The sequence below is a fragment of the Ovis aries genome, chromosome 6 (assembly GCF_016772045.2).
Source record: "Ovis aries strain OAR_USU_Benz2616 breed Rambouillet chromosome 6, ARS-UI_Ramb_v3.0, whole genome shotgun sequence".
NCBI lineage: Eukaryota > Metazoa > Chordata > Mammalia > Artiodactyla > Bovidae > Ovis > Ovis aries.
Window position 1 is genome coordinate 30,254,826 of NC_056059.1, and position 19,599 is coordinate 30,274,424.

The 19,599-nt window shown below is 37.1% G+C and overlaps 1 protein-coding gene across 3 annotated transcripts in view; it reads right to left on the reverse strand.

Annotated features, from left to right (window-relative positions):
- Positions 1-19,599, reverse strand: part of BMPR1B (bone morphogenetic protein receptor type 1B) — a 454,039-nt gene that overhangs the window by 226,279 nt on the left and 208,161 nt on the right. The window lies entirely within an intron of this gene.

Below are 19,599 nucleotides of genomic sequence, written 5' to 3' on the forward strand. Positions count from 1 at the left end.
CAGGGAAGAATAGTGGAGTGGGTTGCCATTTCCTTCTCCAATGCATGAAAGTGAAAAGTCAAAGCGAAGTCGCTCAGTCGTGTCTGACTCTGAGCGACCCCATGGACAGCAGCCTACCAGGCTCCTCCGTCAATGGGATATTCCAGGCAAGAATACTGGAGTGAGGTGAGTTACATTGTTACACTTAGTATTTACTTTGTGTGTGACTACTGCTACTGGACTGTGAGCCTCAGCAGAGCCAGAAGCATCAGTCATGTTCACTGCTTTAGAAGCAGTGTTTAGAATAGTGTCTGCCCTGTGTTCTACAAACATTTGGTGGCCTGATGAGTCCTTCCAAATCCACAAACCAACAAAATATTAAAACCCTGCTCTAAATAAAATCCTAACAGAAAAGGGCTTACTTGGTACCTCTGTGAGTTCACAAGACCCAGAGAGATGCATAACCAGACATTTTTGCTGTTTAGTCACTAAGTCATATCCGACTTTATGTGACCCCATGTACTGGGGTCACATGAGCCCATGCCAGGCTCCTCTGTCCATGCAATCTCCCAGGCAAGAATACTAGAGTAGGTTGCCATTTCCTACTCCAGGGGATCTTCCCAACCCAGGGATCGAACCCGTATCTCCATCATTGTAGGCAGATTCTTTTACCATGAGCCACCTGAGGAGCCTCCAACCAGACACTGACACTAATATAAACAGATTATTTTTCATTTCAGCTTCTATCCAGTGTGGACAATAAGAATTCAGTGGCAGTCAAATGTTACCTGTCCTTTAAATAATAAATAGTCAAATTATCTCTAAAATGAAGTAGGGAGAAAAAGAATATAAGGGAAAATAAAAGTAATCTTCTCACTGATAGAAGCATAAATAGCACAGTCAGGAATTAAAACACAAACACTTTTTTAAAATGTTATTCAAGCTTCAAGTTCCTTTTTTTTTTTTTCTAAGAATGACTGTGGTTCTTATCTGAGCATACTACATTGCAATAGATAAAACAGAAAACGTGGTCTGTATAATTTGCTCCTCTGGAGGTCAGCAGCATGTTTGGTAATGTGAGGGCTCTGCTTAACACCATTATAAAATATAAAAGAAGAAAACTGAGATAAGGTACACAGAATCTTGCAATATCTTACTTCCAAAATGTAATGGAAGAAAGCTCCATTTTCAAAATCTGTTTTCTAAAAGAACCCAGTATTAATTGCATGTTGATGTATAAAGCACACAAAAGTTGCATTTTTCTCTCCTTTGGGTCCTAAACTCTTAGTTTTGGAAGTGTAGCCCATTGTACACAATTCCCAGGTCAGAGGTGCAGTAGACAAATTAATTAGTCTATTAAGTCTCAGTCGTATCCTGGCACTGATGTTTAGGTTAGCACCTTTAGCAACAAGTTTCTAATGCTTAACTATGCTGCCATTTGTTCCTGAGAGAAATTAGGAATGAAGGGGGCAAAAAAAAAAAAAAAAAAAAAAACATAGCTGGGAAAAGTTCCCACTGACCTAAAGGCAGAAACATGTATGTGAGTCAGGGGTAGACTGATGTATTCATAAAAAGGAGAAAAACACCAGTTGATTAGCTCTTGCTATTTTAAGTGATTAGGAGAAAAATAAATAGCTCCATGCAGAAGTAAATTTAAATAGCACTTAACACTCTACGAAATCAACCTAAAAAAGATGATAATTTGCTATGACTTAGCACTAAAGAGAAACCAATGATTTCATAAGACAAATCTCTGAAGCATTTCATGGGAAGATTAAATACTTGACTAAATATTTGTGGATGCTACAAATGACAGAAATGAACCAAATCGTATATTTGAAAAAAAACAGACCTGAGTCACAAAACACACACATGGGAGGAGGGAGAGGACAGGAGGAAGAGAGAAAATTATCAGTTATCTTTCATCTTACAGTCATTAGCTACTGCAAGGTGTATCTAAAAGAAAAAAAAATGTCAAACATAGTTCAAACTTCAGCAATAAAAGCAAAATTTGTTGATTATCATAGAGCACAATAGAATACCTTTACACTGTCTAGGAATTTTCTTTTCTCTTAAAATTTTCCTCTTTTATTCAATGGGGTTATGGTACAGTGGAACGTTTTCACAGCATCAATGATCCAGATGTGTGTAAGATATGAGGCTCTAAAAGTTGTTTTATGCAATAAGAACTGGGTGTCAAGACTGTCTCAGGTATTTGCAAACAGTAATGAGAAATGACACAGTTTACATAGACACTGTCATAACAAATATGTTACTTATTGGGCAACAGCACTATCTTAGAACCAGGATACATCTACACTAAAATGATGGTGATAACTAGACCATTTAAAATCCATCCAGAATGCTGATTACTGAAAAGTCAATCAGAGTAACTATGTCTCACATTTTCTAAATGTCCTATTATTTGGGCTCTATGAAAGCTTAGGTTCATCTAATACTCCCCAATTACTGTACTATTAAATCAAGGATTATTAAAATCTGTAGTTACATCTCTTATAGTTTTTCTTCAGGAAATAATCAGATATATTCAAACAGAAAAGAATTCTAGAGGTAAAAAAAAATGTTTATAATAGCAAAAAGCTAAAACAATGTAATGTCCAAAGGTAAGATACTGAAATAAACTGTGATATGATGGAATATTAAGAAGTCATTGACTACCATGCTTTCAAAGTAAATTTAATGGCACAAAAAAATTCCTAGATTACAGCAGGCACATACTGAAAAACTGTTAAAGGAAATAAAAATGCAGTGTACAAAACCTATACAAAAACTATATGCATAATTTGACTCCAATTTTAATACATATGCACAGTCATACAAAAAAGAGAAAATAAGACATACCAACATGTTCCCAGAGGTTATCTTTGAGTAGTAGAACTAAACACAATTCTAATTACAAACATATATTGCTTTTATAATTAGAAATGACAATACAGTAGCTACTACGATTATTTGAGCCAAGCGGGCTGACCACAGTTGAAGATCATGTTCCTTGTGTAAGTCATCAGTACAGCAAGGGGTGAGGCAGATCATTAAGTGATATCCTCTCAACCACTTCCTAGGACTCCACCTCCAAGCCCACAAACAAACTCCAGTAATATCTTTGTCCCAGGGATGGTTAATCCCTGTTCTTAAACTGTTTCATCTTAATATGTGTATTAATCAAAAGTCTACTTATCTGGGAGATGTATTGTAGAAATGCACAGTATTTATCTACAGCCTTGGAATTTCTTCTCTGAGGCCAAAAAGGAGAATGTGTTTGCGTGTGTGTGTGTGTGTGTGTGTATGCATTTGACAAACTCATCTCTTTATGATAAACTACACTAAACCTGCCTCACATATGTAAACGAATATTTTCACAAGTACTGCTGAAAAGAATCCTATCCTTCAAACTGACAGTTACAGTTTCCCCCAAAAAATGTCATTTTAAAAGTAAGTTTTAAATAGCACTTTGAATCAACTCTGCCAACTTTTTAAAGTGTTTAAAAAGATGCAGTTACTCCCTAGATTCTGCTTAAGATATAAAATTATTTTATGGGCAAAGTCCATTCCAACATATCTCTTATTGACACATTTTTATACCATCATCTATGTCACCTCTAAGCATCTCCTTGTAAGTTTAATTTTCATCCTTATGAAATTAAAGCAAACTGCACTCCTTTGTAAAGCTCTGTGTCTGTGGTTACTATGGTAGTGACCTGAATTGTGCACCTAGGATAACCCTATTTGGGGCAAAGGAGAGAAGCAAGAGACCAAAAGAATAGAGACTATGTTCGGGTAGTGGTCAGCACCTTTAAACAATTACTTTTCCCTTGGAACTGCCTTTGGCCAAAACCTATAAAACTATGACCTGACCCTTCAGCTTCCTGGCATAAAGTACTCAGCCTTATGATGTGAACACCACGGGAACTGGCAAGTTCAGCAACCCTTTCCCTTGTTCTTTAGAAGCATTAAATTTTAAATCTCCCATCCTCAAAATTTCCACCTCCAGCTCCCCCTAAATCTAGTCAGGGCCTGGTGCACAGGTTCTAAAGACCAGACGATGGAAATGCCACGTGGTGGCTGAAAGCCTTTGATGGAAAACAGATGAGATAGGACACGTTGCCCAGCACTTTAAAGTCTACAGCTCTCCTTCACTGTCTTTCAGGATCTCACAGAAGGTGACACATGGAAAAAACAGTTCGTGCAAAAATTTTGTACTTTTTCCACCTTCGTAGGTTATCTCAGTTGTCAACAAGGGGATTTCCTTGAATATCTGCATCAAGTGAATCAGTGGTTTGAGGTATTTTTGAAGTTTTCCTCTCCTTAAACAATATCCTTTACAAAGAAAGGCCCGCTGATAATAGAAAAGCAGCAGATATGATTGGAGGATGGAAGATGCATGAGGGGTACAGAACTTCACCAGCCAGTCCACCTACTCCTCAGTTTCCCCGCAGGGCTCCCCAGACACCCCTCAGAAAGCTCGAGTCCTGAGGGACACAATTTGAAAACCAGTTAAGCAGATCCTGCCCTTGAAATCACCAGGTTCATTAATAATCACAGTGTTGACTATTCTAAAAGTCCATGACACGTATTACTTAAAACTTTAAAAATCAGAAGAGGTAACTAATTTTTTCAACAATATTTTACTCCATTGTTATGAAGAAAATTATGTTACGAGATCATAAAAGCAACAGGCCCAAGTTCTTAAAAATGCATGGTGTCCTTTTAAATTGCTTTAGAGGGAAAAAAAGCTGTTTCTTATAATTAGCTAATTAACTATAAAGCATAAAGTCATGTAAAATCTTGTTAGATAATAGAAATTATTGTAGTAGGCTCAGAAAGGAAAAGAAAATTAAGCTATGATCTTCATAATTTCCTAACCAGGCAAATAAGATGTCTAGAAACTTAATACAACCTGCCTCGCTTTTGTTGAGCCCTCATAAAACTGACAAAACAAAAGAGAGACCGAAGTTTTACAGTCAATAAAAATGTTTTGTAAAGTACTCTGAATACCTTAAGTGTTACAGTAAGACCTCATTTCAAAGAAACATGGTTGAATGCCATGAAAATTAGTTTAATTCTATTATATATCCTCAAGAGACAGTCCCTTGAGAGATTAGCATTTAATGACTTCCTACTTAAAAACATTATATTTAATAGCTCATACCACACTACATTGTAATTGTTTGTTGATGGCTTTTTAAAATTATTTGTACTTGTGAAACTCCTCACCACACAATGAGGTACTTGAGAACAGAATGTAGGTTTTATTGATCTTAGTGTGGTTACTCATTAATTCATTTAACGCTCATTGTATCATTTAACGCTCATTGTATACCTATTAGTCATATGCTAAATACTTACAGTAAGTATATATGGAAAAAAAGCCAAAGGCCCCTATCTATCAATATTAAAAGGAAAGTGTAAGAAAGAAAGAGAAAACAAATGATTGCAATATATTGTCTTAAACGCTGTCCCACAAGAACACAAAGAAGTGACAGAGGCCTCAGCTGGGACATCAGAGACCAGTCCAGGCCACAGCGGGACAGGTTCTGAAGACTACTGGGAGTTAACCCCAAAACACGTGATGAAACACGAGGCTTGAAGTTTTAAGCACACCATATATCAAGACCCTCCTATGTCATACTGAGGATTTTGTACTTGATGCTAGGAAACCATTTAAGTATATGTTTTAGAAAAGTCACTTTGACTACAAAACGGATACCAGATGGAAGAAGCAAAACTGATTGCAGGGAGACCAATGAAAAGATGGTTATGATGATTTAGGTGAGAAATGATAAGAGTCCTCAACTAAGGCTGTAGTAATCAAAACAGAGAATGGTTCAGTTCAGTAGCTCAGTCGTGTCTGACTCTTTGCGACCCCATGAACTGCAGCACGCCAGGCTTCCCTGTCCATCACCAACTCCTGGAGCTCACTCAAACTCATGTCCATTGAGTCGGTGATGCCATCCAGCCATCTCATCCTCTGTCTCCCGTTCACCTCCTGCTTTCAATCAATCCCAGCATCAGGGTCTTTTCCAATGAGTCAGTTCTTCACATCAGGTGGCCAAAGTATTGGAGTTTCAGATTCTTAATAGTCCTTCCAATGAATAGGACTGATTTCCTTTAGGATGGATGGTTGTATCTCCTTGCTGTCCAACGGACTCTCAAGAGTCTTCTGAAATACCACCGTTCAAAATTATCAATTCTTTGGTGCTCAGTTTTCTTTATAGTTCACATCTGTACGTGACTACTGGTAAAACCATAGCTTTGACTAGATGGACCTTTGCTGGCAAAGTAATGACTCTGCTTTTTAATATGCTGTCTAGGTTGGTCATAGCTTTTCTTCCAAGGAACAAGCGTCTCTTAATTTCATGATTATGATAATTTAGGTGAGAAATGATAGAGTCCTCAACTAAGGTTGTAGTAATCAAAACAGAGAATGGTAGACACACATAAGAAGTATTAAAGAAACAGAACAGGCAGAGAGCAAATCTGGTGAGGGCAAAAAACGGAAAATACCTTGGAAACCATTGGTTCACTGGAGGCAAATATTCAAGGAAATCACCTTGTTGACAACTGAGAAAATCCATTCCAAGGAGGATCTTTAGAAGCTGTACAAGATGATTTGCTGTGTGTGGAAGAGATCTGTTCTGGGAACAGGAATATGAGTGCCATCAGCATTAATAATAGCAAATAAAGTCATGGAAGTGTATACAGAGTGAAGGAGAGGGCTGGCAAAAAAAGCCTCAGATTAAACTCCTGGGAACAACAAAAAGGGAGGCAGAGGAAGTGAAGAAACATGTAAAGGAAACAAAAGCAGCAGCACAGGTGGTGAGAAGTGAGTTCGAGTAAAGAGCACAGAGTTTTGAGAAGAGAACACCTAAGTGTCAAATGATCCTGCGATCACTTTTAGCCAAAGGACTAAAAGAGGCCAATAGATTTTGCAACAAGAGAGGTAACTTATGACCTTTGAAAAGATGGTTTCAGCAGTAAGAAAACAGTGGTGCAAAAGTTATTGAAGAACAAATACAATGTGGGAATAGAAAAAATTGCATAGCTCCTGGAACATATTAAGTGTTCCAACTGTTCCTAATTTACACTCCACTGTGTGTCACCCTATCCAAGTTTTTAAAATATGCCACAATCCCCCAAAGCGATACCCAACAAATGTTTAATGATGGCTTTGACTACAATTGAAATCTCAGTGGGAAGTGAGAGAAGTGCTCTAGGACACTCCCTGTTATTTGAGAATCTCTTAAACCATTACCCAAGCCAAGTTTAATGGTTTTCAGTCTAAGGAAGCTGAATTGTGAGGAGACATTGGCTTCTGCTGATTTTAAGTGCATGTGTTACGAAAACCATTCAATGAGTTGTGTCATAAGTCGTTGTATTTTAATGAATCTGAAGGGAATAAATAAGATCACTTTATCCCTATCTAAAACACTTGGGAAATACAGGCGTATGCCATTTTATTGCACTGTATTGTGCTTCACAGTTCTTTGTTTTTAACAAATTGAATGTGGCAACCCTGCATTGAGTAAGTCTGGTGGCACCATTTCTCCAGCAACATTTGCTCACTTCATGTCTCTGTGTCATATTTTTGTAATTGTTGAAATAATTTGTTTGGCCAAAACGTTTGTTTGGGTTTTTCCATAACATCTTACAGAAAAATCTGAACAAACATTTTGGACAACCCAATATTTCAAACTTTTTCATCCTTATATTCTTGTCGTGATCTATGACCAGTGATCTTTGATGTCACTATTCTAATTCTTTTGGGGCACCGTGAACCACGCCCATGTAAGATGGTAAACGTAATCAATGCCATCTGTGTTATGAACACTCCAGTGACTGGCCGTTCCCCCATCACTCTCTGTCTTTGCACGCATCTCCCTATTCTCTCAGACACGATGGTATTGAAATTAGGCCACTTAGTAACCTTACCATGGCCTCTAGGTGTTTAAGTGAGAGAAAGAGTTTCAAGTCTCTCAGTTTAAATCAAAAGCTAAAAATGACTGAGTTTATTGAAGAAGGCATGTTGAAAGCCAACACAGGTGGAAAGCTAGACCTTCTGTGTCAAACAGCTAAGCTGTGAATGCAAGGAGTTCTTACAGGAAACTGAGAGTGCTACTCCAGTGAACACATGAATAATAAGGAAACAAAAGAGTCATTGCTGATAGACAAAAGTTTTAATGGTCTGGATAGAAGATCAAACCAGATGCAACATTTCCTTAAACCAAAACAATCCAGAGCAAGGCCTGAAATCTCTTCAAGTCTATGAATGCCAAGGTAAGAAAGCTGCAGAAGAGGTTAGTTCATGAGGTTTACGGAAATACCCATCTTCATAACATAAAAAATCAAGGTGAAGCAGCAGGTGCCGATACAGAAGTTGTAGCAAGTTATCCAGATCTAGCTAAGATAATTCGTGAAGGTGGCTACACAGAGCAACAGATTTTCAGTATTAAGGAAAGAGCCTTCTACTGAAAGAAGATGCCATCAGTGACTTTGATAGCTAGAGGGAAGTCAATGTCTGGCTGCAAAGGACATGCTGATTGTCTTGGTCGGAGCTAGTGCTTTAAGCGGAAGCCAATGCTCACTTATTCTGGAAGTCCCACCATCTGAAGAATTGTGTGTGTGTGCTTAGTCGCTCAGTTGTACCCAATTCTTTGGGACCCCACGGACTATAGCCCCGCTAGGCTCCTCTGTCCATGGAGATTCTCCATCCTCATGAATGAGGAGTTGCTTCTTAAGGATGAAAAAGAAAGTAGTTTCTTGACATGCAATCTATTCCAGTATAGATGCTATGAAGACTGTTGAAACAACAACAAAGGATTTAGAATACTTCATAAACTTAGTTGATAAAGCAGTGGCAGGGTTTGAAAGGACTGACTTCAATTCTTAAATAAGTTCTACTGAAGGTAAACTGCTATCAAATAGCACTGCATTCTACAAAGAAACTATTCATGAAAGGAAGGGTCAATAAATGGGTAAATTTCATTGTAAAGACTCAGATGATAATCAACATATTTTAACAATACTATATTTTTAATTAAAGTATGTAACTTTTTTAGACATAATGCTACTGCATGCTTAACAAGCTGCATGTATAGTGTAAACATAACTTTTATATGCACTGGGAAACCAAAAAATCAGGTGAGTCGATTAATTGCAATATTCACTTTACCACAGTAATCTGGAACTGAACCCACAATATCTTTAAAATATGCAAGTATATTAAGTATAAAATATAAAATACAAACATAATATCAAACTAAATAATGCTATATGTTCTACACGACATAAAGTTACCCAAATCCATTCTTCAATTGATGATTAGTAAATATTAATGGCTTGTGTTTCTTCCAGTCCAGCATTTCTCATTATGTACTCTGCATAGAAGTTAAACAAGCAGGGTGACAATATACAGCCTTGATGTACTCCTTTTCCTATTTGGAACCAGTCTGTTGTTCCATGTCCAGTTCTAACTGTTGCTTCCTGACCTGCATACAGATTTCTCAAGAGGCAGGTCAGGTGGTCTGTATTCCCATCTCTTTCAGAAGTTTCCACAGTTGATTGTGATCCACACAGTCAAAGGCTTTGGCATAGTCAATAAAGCAGAAATAGATGTTTTTCTGGAACTCTCTTGCTTTTTCCATGATCCAGCGGATGTTGGCAATTTGATCTCTGGTTCCTCTGCCTTTTCTAAAACCAGCTTGAACATCTGGAAGTTCACAGTTCATGTATTGCTGAAGTCTGGCTTGGAGAATTTTGAGCATTACTTTACTAGCATGTGAGATGAGTGCAATTGTGCGGTAGTTTGAGCATTCTTTGGCATTGCCTTTCTTTGGGATTGGAATGAAAACTGACCTTTTCCAGTCCTGTGGCCACTGCTGAGTTTTCCAAATTTGCTGGCATATTGAGTGCAGCACTTTCACAGCATCATCTTTCAGGATTTGAAACAGCTCCATTGGAATTCCATCACCTCCCCTAGCTTTGTTCACAGTGATGCTTTCTAAGGGCCACTTGACTTCACATTCCAGGATGTCTGGCTCTAGGTGAGTGATCACACCATCATTATTATCTGGGTTGTGAAGATCTTTTTTGTACAGTTCTTCTGTGTATTCTTGCCACCTCTTCTTAATATCTTCTGCTTCTGTTAGGTCCCTACCACTTTTGTCCTTTATCGAGCCCATCTTTGCATGAAATGTTCCCTTGGTATCTCTAATTTTCTTGAAGAGATCTCTAGTCTTTCCCATTCTGTTGTTTTCCTTTATTTCTTTGAAATTGATCACTGAAGAAGGCTTTCTTATCTCTTCTTTCTGTTCTCTGGAACTCTGCATTCAGATACTTATATCTTTCCTTTTCTCCTTTGCTTTTTCACAGATGACACCACCCTTATGGCAGAAAGTGAAGAGGAACTAAAAGCCTCTTGATGAAAGTGAAAAAGGAGAGCGAAAAATTTGGCTTAAAGCTCAACATTCAGAAAACGAAGACCATGGCATCCAGTCCCATTACTTCATGGGAAATAGATGGGGAAACAGTGGAAACAGTGTCAGACTTTATTTTTCTGGGCTCCAAAATCACTGCAGATGGTGATTGCAGCCATGAAATTAAAAGACGCTTACTCCTTGGGAGAAAAGTTATGACCAACCTAGATAGCATATTCAAAAGCAGAGACATTGCTTTGCCGACGAAGGTCCATCTAGTCAAGGCTATGGTTTTTCCAGTGGTCATGTATGGATGTGAGAGTTGGACTGTGAAGAAGGCTGAGCACCAAAGAATTGATGCTTTTGAACTATGGTGTTGGAGAAGACTGTTGAGAGTCCCTTGGACTGCAAGGAGATCCAACCAGTCCATTCTGAAGGAGATCAGCCCTGGGATTTCTTTGGAAGGAATGATGCTAAAGCTGAAACTCTGGTACTTTGGCCACCTCATGCGAAGAGTTGACTCATTGGAAAAGACTCTGATGCTGGGAGGGATTGGGGGCAGGAGGAGAAGGGGACAACAGAGGATGAGGTGGCTGGATGGCATCACTGACTCGATGGACATGAGTCTGAGTGAACTCCAGACTGAACTGAAATATTAATGGCAGGACAGGAAGTACTCATTATGAGTTCACCTGTCTCCTTATATCACCCATGACACAATCCAAATAAGGTAAAGGAGCTTTTAAGAATTAAAGAATTGCATGTTATCATTTGTAAATAAAACTGATACATTAAAGTGCTTATAAAGATGTAAGTACATAAAATACATGGTATGAACCAAAGCTCAAAAAGCAAAACCAAGGACTCTACATTACAAATCTTCCTAAACATGTTTAATATCTATGGCAAGACTAGAGTAGTACCTGGCATAGACAAAATGGGTAAAGGAAGTCAGGTATATGGTGACTGATGGTACTTAAACTTGTGGTGATGATCACTTTGTAATATACACAGATGTTGAATTATAATTCCGTACACCTGAAACTTATACAACAATGAAAGAAAACAGTAGTCCTAGCCAGCTGTTTATTTCCATGGCGTCTGGCCAAACAATATTCTCCTTTTATTTTATCACAGAACATCTAGAAAAAAATTTAGCCCTTTCATTTCATTTGTATGACAATACAGCAAGAAGTGTACCCACCTAGTATTGCCACAGAAGACTCAATCAGATATTAGACAGAGGTCTCAAATCTTTGAAATGTTTTTAGTTTACCAAGCTTAAAGTGTAATTGGTCTGTTTATAGCAGCACTTCTAACAACAGCCAAGACATGGAAGCAACCTACATGTCCATTGACAGGTGAGTAGATAAAGGAGATATGATATATAACACATACAAGAGAATATTACTCAGCCATAAAAAAAGAATGAAATAATGCCATTTGCAGCAACAGGGATAGACCTAGAGATTATCATACTAAAGGAGGTGAATCAGACAGAGAAAGGCAAATATCATATATCACTTACATACAGAATCTAAAATAATACAAATGAATGTATTCACAAAACAGAAATAGACTAAAGACACAGAGACAAACATGGCTAGCAAAGGGGAAGGGGATAAATTAGGAATCTGTACACAACTACATATAAAAGAGATAGCCAACAAGGACCTACTGTATAGCACAAGGCATATATATACCCTCAGATACATACTCAGTATCTTGTAATAACCTATAATGGGAAAGAACCTGAAAAATAATATGAATCACGTGGGTGTACAACAGAAACTCACACATTATAAACCAACTATACTTCAATAAAAAATAACAAAAAGACATTTCAAAAGTGTAACTGGTCTGCCATTATGTACAAGTTTTGGCATATAACTCCAAATCTAAGAACTATATTAAAGAATTTCACGCACAAATTAGAATGACTTGCAGAAGTAATGGTAAAACATTACACATGTATTCAGTCATCAAATGAAGCTTTTTTCTGTTACAGTGATGAAATAAAGCACATGTGAAGTCTCTTTTATCTAATTTCTATGTTTTCTCTTCACAAGCAGCTCTTTTTTTGACATCTCAGTCTCCATTAATAAAATAACCAACATTTCAGAGACAGCCTCAAAACTTTGGGGTTATCCTTCACACCAGTCTCCCTCATCCTCTACATCCAAATATTTGCCAACTACAATGGAGTCCATGTACTCAATATGCCAGGAATTTGTCCCTTTCTTCCCACTGCTTCGGCCACCATGAAGTTTACCACTTTACCGTCTGTGTAACTTCCGAAAGTGTTCCAGTTCTTCCTAAGCAGAACCCCAACCGCTCTGCACAAAGCTCTGTCCCAAGTGATTTTATTTTCAACCCTGAGTGGTTCCCCTCCACCAAAAAAATTAAGTGAATACCCCTTGGCATTTAAGATCCACTGATTACATGGCAGTTTTCTTCATACAGAACCTACTTAAGGCTTACTATCTGAAACTTTATTTCTCTACCATTTCCTAGTCGTAGTTCCCTACCTTCACTCATGGCACTTCTGCTCATTGAATGTCCCTTTCTCCCATATCCTCTTCCCAGAAAGGCTGCTTGATATTTCAGTGATGATCTCAAACACTGGCTAGTTCATAATTTTATTTTTCCCCGTCCACCTCTGACCATGCCCTCACAGAACACCTGTGTCTTGTATAGTTCCTATATATGTCCTGAACATTGTTTATTTTTGCTTTTACATTATGCCATTAGTAATCCACTGGCTCCATGAGGGACAGGAAATGTGCCACAGCTATTTCTCATCTAGAGGCACCTAACGGTCTGATCATAGTAACACTGTCAGTATTTGCAGAACTCAGTTGAAAATGTAAATGCATTAATGCCGGTTTGGAAGCAAACCAACTCATCAAAGAGTGAATGAACTGGTCTATCCACTAGCACTTTTACTGCCCCTTTCCTGGACACTAAGACTGGGACTTGCACTGATTGCATGCGGTTTCATCCAAGTTTACCAATTATTGTCAGTGAAACTGAAGTTCTTTGGATGAATGGATTATATACAAAAAAAGTTGAAGCAAAGAAAGTAAACATCAGGTTAATTTTAAGAGAGGAACTATCTTTTTCAAAGAAACTCCTATCATTCCACCACAAGGAAAATTATCCTTTCATTAAGTGTCAAAATAAACATGCTTTAAATTAAACATATTTTTTAAAAGCCAACACATAAGTTAATCTGAGGTCATCTGTTTTCTGAACTTTATCTACTAGATTTCCACATTAGGAAGACTATGCAAAGGTACCTTAACTATTTTTTTAAAACTACAAGAAGCAAATGTAGCCATTGCTCACATACACACACAAAACTATAAATCAATGTAACACTATAAGATTCAATGAAAATAGTGACAGCGCTAAAAAAAAAAAAGGCAACCCAATGTATAGCCAAATAACTCATGAAACTCAGCATGTATTGCTGACTTTGGACATGATTGCCAAATTTAACAAGGTGTTCTTGAGAGAAACAAAATAAGACAGGTCCCTGGAGCATCCATTCAAAATGGCAGATGCATCTGAACTCCAGAGCAAACTCCTCTAGGCTAATGTTTTGGTTGGCCTGAAAGAAAAATAGTAAAATTTAAATATCTTTAATTTAAGTAATACTTTAGAATATAAGAAAACTCACTGCTAAGGTCAAGTTAGCAAGCATAACAGAAAAATGAGAGCAATATTAGGCCTAACTATGTTCAAGTAATTTTTCCTTACAGATAAGACCAAGACAAATTTGGTACAAATTCTGTAAAACCTGAAAAACACCTATTCAGAAGAAAAAGCATTAAAAGTCCTACAGTGCAATCTGGAGGAGGAATACACCTATTTCTCATGAATAGCATTTCACACAATCATTCATCGTTGAATCACATATATCAAAATTGTCGCTTTCAGGAAAAAAAAAAAACCAAAAACAGACACAAATTAGTGCCTTGCAAGTAATCCTTGCTGCGTGAAACTGGATTGCTACAAAGTACCATTCACTAAATTCATATCAAGTGCTGATCGCTGCCTGTCATTGTTCAGTACAATTCAATAGAAGCCAATTCTCATCAATACTCCACCCACTACCAGTGAGCTCTAAAAATCGCCTCAGTTTTTCACCTTAGTGGAGCAGATGGTTAAAGTCCTTATGAATATCCAAACTCCATTAAAATTCCCCTGGTACCATGTGAAAGTTTCAATGCACTTTTGTGCTTTTCCTTACATGTGAATTTCACCTAGACTTACAATAGCTTTAAGACATCTGCTGTAAGTTGTTTTTCTAATAGTGGGTTAAAGGTTTGGGCTGATCTGTGACTACTCCCTAATAACTTTAACTACCTACAACAGTTAAGATATAGCTGACTAAGGTTAGGCAGCCAGTCTCTTATTAGGAAAAAAGAAAAAAAAAAAACATAGCAAAATTAAATGAGTTATATCAGGACATACTGCTTATTTTTGGCATTATTACTTCCTTGCTTCCCTATAGTTACCTGTTGTTTCTTACAGATTAATGGAAATATCAATGGGAAAATAATTCTTCATCATTTTTATGCTCATCTATTTCTCTATACTTGCATCTCTAAAAACTATTTATTTCTCGGGTAAAAACAGAGAGGGCTAATCATACATTGTGAAACTGACTAAAAGTATATAATATTCATGCTGTTCTATGTGTGGTATTGAAGGAATCCACATTCCTAGAGTCTAGATTTCAGCAAGATAGATCTTTCTTAAACAGGAAAAGAGAAGTTGGCACATTTCTGATCTAACAGATTCAAGCTCCACTACTTGGAAAAAAAGAGAGAAAAGGTGATCCAACAGATACTTTATACAGTCCAATTCAAACTCTGCATTTAATAGATGAGGAAACTAAGTCCTAAATAGACAGGACATTTTTATTTCTAGGAAAGTAAACTAAATTAGGAAGGTCTAGGCAAAAGTACAAAAAGTTTACATATATCAGTCAAAATTCATTCAGTGCCGGTGATTTATTCAAGCTAACTTACATGTAAAGGAGAGTTACTGGTTCTCATAACTGAAAAGTTAAGTAGGATGAGCTTCAGATAAGGCTTGATACAATGCTTCATGAAATAACCAAGAAACCATTTCTCCACTATACCATTTTAGCTCATTATTCCAACACTGGGATGAGCAATTCCAAAGGCAAAATACTCCCCTTCCCCAAGTTTGCCAAGAAAGAAATCACTGTTGTTCTAACTTGCTTGAACAAAGCTCTATGATTCAGTTTGACTGAATTGGCTTAGGTTACATACACACCCTGTATCCATCACTAGAGCCAGAAGAATGGAATACACTGATTGTCTTGATCTAAAATGTATGCAGAAAGTAAAGTCGGCTTCTCTAGAAATTCATGGATACTCAGAAGGAAACCATGGATTATTAATGGGAAAAAAGTTGTCAAATGAATGCTGGGGAGGCAGGAAAAGAATCCATCCTACCAATCAAGCCTGGGACACATTCTGATCCTATCTGAGACTTTGGCTCTGCTCTTTCAAAAGTCTCTGTTTTGGCAGATTATGGAGGGGTAAAAGAAGAATAAATTTACACTGAAATGAAGCAAAATGCCCCCAAATGTCCCTATTCCAAATTAAGTTTATAGTAGACTAGGTTTCCCAATGGACTCTGATACCTTCCCAACTTCTATAGTCTCAAGAAACATAAAGCAAAAAAATTATCATTTTTCTCTAATTTACGAGTACAGTAAGTTTCACCTAGAAATATAAGAGCAAGAAGTCACTATAGAAGTTAACAGTTCAGGTGATAGGATGATTTCAGTAATCCTACAGCTCCAACTATACAGTGCTTTCCCAGAAAAAGTGAAGACAAGTAACTACAGTTGCCAAGTAGGAGTAGCAAACATATACCAAGAAAATGTTTTAAACGCCTAAAGGCAGGGTCGCAAAGAGTCGGACATGACTGAGTGGCTGAACTGAACTGAACTGAAAGGCAGGGAGGAAAACGAAAATTATCTGCAAAAGGAAAACGAATGTATTCCCAAAGTAAAAGAGAATACCACCATCCCCAGAACAGCATACATCAGTCAAGACACCACACCCTTACACTGGATCCCATAAGAATTAAAGGACTGAGTACTGAAGGCAATCCCATCCCTACCCCCAAGAGTGGTTTACTCATCATGTTATTTAACATCATACTGTAGATTCTCCTAAGACCCTGTCCAAGCCAGACCTTTCAAGAGACTGTGGCAAAAGAGATGTGGAGCCCAAATTATCTTTGAGTTGAAAGATCACCTTATCTAGTATATTTCAGCTGCCTAAGGCCAGGGACAAATAGAGCAAAGGAAGTTTTATGACCACTCTCTCATCCCACTGTTATCAATATATCTCTAAGAAGAGCAAGTCTGTTCTTATCTATGATATAAAATAGCTCAGATAAACTTCTCTTTTCTCATGTTTAAAAGAAAGTTTTTAATGTTAGTTTACTGTGGGTAAAAACATATAACACAAGATCTACTCTGTTAACAAATTTTGAGTGTAAAACACAGTGGGGTTGACTCTGGGCACGATGTTGCACAGCAGACCCCTAGAGCTCATTCACCTTGCTTAACTGAACCATTACGGCTGCTGCTGAGGAACTCCTCATTTCCCCTCTCCTCAGCCCCTGGCAACCACCATTACACTATGCTTCTATGAATTTGTCTGTGTTAGGTACTCGTTTAAGTGGAGTCATGCATCTGTCTGTCTCTGATTTGATTTTTTCAGTTAATGCAATATCCTCAGGTTCTTCCATGCTGCCACATACAGCAGAACTTCCTTCTTTAAGGCTAAATAGTGTTCACATATATATATATATATATATATATATATATATATATCCCATATCTTATTTATTCTTTCATCTGTCCATGGATGTTTAAGTTTTTTTCCACATCTTGGCTATTACAAATACTTCTGCAATAAACACGGGAGAGTTCATATCTTTTAGAGATCCTGACATCAATTCCTTGGATAAATATCCAGAAGTAGGATGCCTGGATCATATAGTAGTTCTATTTTTAATTTTTGAGTAGCCTCCTTATTGCTTTCCTTAGTGGCTGCACCATTTTACATTCCCACAAACAGTATGCACGCATTCTAATTTCTCCACATCTTTGCCAATACTCGTGTCTTTCTAAATAACAGCCATCCTGAGAGGTATGAAGTGATCTCTCATCACGGTTTGGATTTCTTTTCCCTCCATGACTAGTGATACTATTTTTTATATACCTGTTGGACACTTTTAGGTCTTCTTTGGGTAAATGACTATCCAAGCTCATAATCCATTTTTAAATCAGGTTATTAGTTTGTTTGGTGTTGAGTTGTAGAAGTTTATTATATATATTTGGAGATTAACTCTATCTGATAAATGGTTTGCAAATATTTTCTCTCATTCTGCAGGCTGCCTTTTTAGTCTGTTGTCTGCCTGGCCGAGTAATACTCGTAGGCTTACTTGTTTATTTTGCTTTTGCTACCTGTGTTTTCTATGTGGGTCACATCCATAAAATTATTGCCAAGATTAATGTTATGAAACATTTCCCCTATGTTTTCTTCTAGGAGGTATACAGCCTCAAGGTTATGTTTTAAGTCTTTAATCCATTCTGAGCTGATTTTTGTGTATAAGAATCCAATTTCATTCTTTCATACATGGATGTGCAGCTTTTCCAATGCCTAAATACATTATTTTTTAAAGTGAGAAGCCTAAGTTCAAGAATGTTCAATCAATATTTATCAATATTCAGTCTAAACGTCAGAACCTGAACTCAGTGCTCTGGCATTCATTCAACAGTTTCTGTGCATATACTATTAGTAGTTACCTGAGAACAGTCTCTGTAAACCAGATACCAGTCACCAGGAATAAAAAAGTAAATCAAAATATCCAAACAATCTCTTTAATTTCAATACTTCCTTTCACAAACATAAAACTCTATAGTACAGTTGACCCTTGAACAATATGACTCTGAACTGCGTGGATCCACTCACACACAGATTTTTTTCAGTACATATACAGTTGGCCCTCCCTATCCACAGTTCCTCACCCATAGACACAGAGGGCCAACTATGAGACTTGCACCTATGGAGTCCGGCATCTGCAGTGGGTGGCTGGACCAACTACCTCCCTCCCCCAGACACTGGGTGATGACTATACATAATATGCCTGTTGCATTCATATCCTGACTCTGCTTACTTGCTATGTGACTGGGATATTTTCTTAACTCTCTGAAGACTCAATCTTCTCATCTGGAAATAGGAATGATATAAGGCTACAGATACAGGAGTAGAAGATACATCTACTATACAAAGTGTACTTGGAATTGATAAAGCATTAAATATATGTTAATTTATAATATTAACTGAAAACAAATCGGAACATTATTATAGATTCTTTAACTGATTCGGTGGCACAGCTTTGTTTTCTTTTCCTTTTCAAACTTTATCATCAGGGACAGAAAAAATGCACACAAACATATCAACAGAACAACTACAGAAAGAGCAAAGTATCTTATGAAGAAAAGCAAGCTGGTTAAAGATAGGTTAATTACAAGGAAGGATATTTTGCATCACTGTAATGGAAAAATGAGTCAATGAAATAGCACTTTAGATGTGAGCTCCACTGGGATGAAAGAAGCTTAGGGCAGCACAGAAGCAGTGTCAATCACTCTATGTAATTTGGCCCCTCAGAATTCAAAATGTAGGGAAAATTATAGCAAAACTAACAGCAGAAATGTTGCCAATGGTTAAAAGATTTTATATTTTGCAGTTTGAATTTAAAATGACAAATTTAAGCTCATAAAAGAAACTGTAAAAGATAACATCTTTAATGTACAGGGTATGGCTGATTTTATGGGTCATGCTACTAACTTGATTATTATTCAAAATAAACATACAAGGGGTCATCCAGAAAGAATATCTGGCTTTAAAGAGTGATTTTTCACACAGTTGGTAACAGTATGTTGATTAAAGTTATTTTACATAGATAATTATAACATATATTAAAATTGAAATTAAAAATTTTTTAAATCACAGTGATAAGGAAATTACCATCAAGGGTTTCTTTCTATTTCAGGTTTTGCAATCTCATGTCCAATTTTGAAAGGAAAAATGTAACAGCTATTTGAATCAGTTCAGTTCAGTTG